The sequence below is a fragment of the Orycteropus afer genome, unplaced genomic scaffold (genome assembly GCF_000298275.1).
Source record: "Orycteropus afer afer isolate SDZICR_OR568_19922 unplaced genomic scaffold, OryAfe1.0 scaffold00174, whole genome shotgun sequence".
Lineage (NCBI taxonomy): Eukaryota > Metazoa > Chordata > Mammalia > Tubulidentata > Orycteropodidae > Orycteropus > Orycteropus afer.
The window spans coordinates 6,839,375-6,841,996 of NW_006921761.1; the positions used below are offsets into that span (position 1 = coordinate 6,839,375).

Below are 2,622 nucleotides of genomic sequence, written 5' to 3' on the forward strand. Positions count from 1 at the left end.
TCGAGTCGGCCCCGACTCATAGGGACCCCTCCTTGGGTTTCCGAGGCAGTATCACTACGGAAGTAGGATTGCCCAACCTTCCTTCCGAGGAGTAGCTGGTGGGTTTGAACCGCCAGCCTTCCGGTTAGCAGTCAAGTGCTTTAGCCATTATGCTACCAGAACATCTGCATAAAGTTGCATTGGCCAATGTATAATAGATATATTTACAACAACATACACGAAAATAGCTGCTGGGTTTGCTTATGTCCAACCAGATACCTCAGGGATTTGGTTTCTTGGTTTGGAGGTTTAGGGTCATGGTTTCATAGGATATCCCAGTTAATTGGCCTAATTACATGTTTAGTGCTTCTTTTTCACTTCTAAGGAGCTCTGGTGGCCTTGGCTAGTACCTGGAATTGTAAGAGCTTGTCAGCAGCCATCCAAGTCACAACAATTGGTCTCTATTCACCTGGAGCAACAGAGGAAGATGGGGGGGTCAGGAAGAGGAAGAGATGGAACCCTTTGCCATGAGGCCAGAAGAACTGCATGGTGCTTGGCTTCCATTACTGAGCATTTTGACCAAAGATTCTACAGAAGAACCCTAATCAAAAGAGGAGCAGTGGAGAGAATTCCGAATTCTCATGGCCCAGACTTCCTGGCACAGGGGCTTCAGTGATGGGCTCACGCATGGCAAGGTTATGAGGATGGTGCAGGACCAGGCAGTGCTTCATTCTGGAGACTTCCTTCTCTGGAGTTATAAAGTATTTTAGTTCAGTGGCCTTAATAGTAATAGAGATATTTAAATTATTTCATTTTGGGAAAGCTACTGTTTTTCAGAGAAGTGGTCTATTTTTTTCCAAATCGGCACGTTTATGTGGCTAGAGTCATTCGTTATATTCTTGGATCATCCTTCTGATGTTTGTGGTTCTTCAGTGGTATCCCCTGTTTCATTCCTGATGTTGGTAATTTGTGTTTCCTCTCTTGATTTTTTGTCAGTCTTGCTAGAGGTTTGCCAATTTTATTGATTACTTTAAAGAACCAGCTCTGTTTCATTGACTTCCTCTGTGTGTTTTTCAGTTTCATCAATTTCGGTCCTCTGTGACTTTTCCATCCAGTTTGGATTTGTTTTGCTGTTGTTTTTCTCCCTTCCTGGTGGGAGCTTACATTGTTGGTTTGGGAATTTCCCCCTCTTCTGATGCGTGCATGTTTGCCTCTCAGTACTGCTTTCACTGCGTCCTAAACTTTCATTAATATGTTATATTTTCAGTTTAGAGGAATTCCATTTTTACAATAATTTCCTCTGAGATGTCCTCTCTGACCAAAAGATTATTTACAAGTGTGTTGTTTAGTCTTCAAGTGTTTGGAGAGTTGTCTGTTAGCTTTCTGTAACTGACTTCTACTTTGATTCCATGTGACACAGAACACACTCTGGGTGATTTAAATTCCTTTAAATCTGTTTTCTTGAGATACGGTCTATCTTGCTATATGTTCCATGGGCATGTGGAAAGGGTGTGGGTATCACTGTTGCTGGGTGGAGAGTCCTGTAAATGGGGAGGAGATCCTGTTGGTCGATGTGGTTATTGGGTTCTTCTGTGTCACTGCTGATTTCCTGTCATGCTATTCTATCAGTTACTAGAAGAGAGGGCCATTGAAGCTCTAAGTGTAATTGTGGACTTGTCTGTTTCCCCGTTCAGTTCTGTCTGTATTTTTCTGCGTATTCTGCCACTCTCCTGTTTGGTGATACACATCTAGGATTTCTGTGTGCTCTTGGTGGATTGACCCTTTTATCACTGTCTCAGTCTCTCTGTGTCTTGAAGAATTGTTTTTGCTCTGAATTCTATTTTATTAGATAATAATATAGTCACACCTGCTTTATCTTTACTATTTGTGTGACACTTTTTTTTTTTACACACTTTATCTTTACTATTTGTGTGACACTTTTTTTTTACACACTTTGATTTTCAATCTACCTATGCAGTTTTATTTGAAGTGAGTTTCTTGTAGACAGCAAGTTTTTAAATCCACTCTGCCAATTCTTTTTTTTTTTGATTAGTGTATTTAGAGCATTTAAAAGCCTGGAACCCCGGCAGAGAAGCAGTCAGCTGCAGGGATCCAGGTGAGGAGAGGGAAATCAGGCACACCCAAAGCAGCAGGGCAGGAGAGCAGGAGAAAAGGGATAAAAAAGCCAGGAACCTGGACAGAGGAGCAGTCAGCTGCAGGGATCCAGGTGAGAAGATGGAACTCAGGCACACCCAAAGCAGCAGGGTGGGAGAGCTGGAGAAAGGGGATAAAAAAGCCAGGAACCTGGACAGAGGAGCAGTCAGCTGCAGAGATCCAGGTGAGGAGAGGAAATAAGGCACACCCAAAGCAGCAGGGTGGGAGAGCAGGAGAAAGGGATTAAAAGCCAGGAACTCAGACAGAGGAGCAGTCAGTTGCAGGGATCCAGGTGAAGAGAGGAACTCAGGCACGCCCAAAGCAGCAGGACGGGAGAGCAGGAGAAAGGGGATTAAAAGGCCTAGGAATCTGGACAGAGGAGGAGTCAGCCCCAGGGACCCAGGTAAGGGTGGTATGAGAGGTTTCCAACAGGGAGGCAAACTTGTCTGTCGGTTTGTCCTACCATGGTGACGTGTTGATGTGAGTTTT

General features: G+C 43.9%; 1 protein-coding gene across 1 annotated transcript in view; it reads left to right on the forward strand.

Annotated features, from left to right (window-relative positions):
* Positions 1–2,622, forward strand: part of CACNA1B (calcium voltage-gated channel subunit alpha1 B) — a 278,427-nt gene that overhangs the window by 23,416 nt on the left and 252,389 nt on the right. The gene's annotated exons all lie outside the window — the stretch shown is intronic.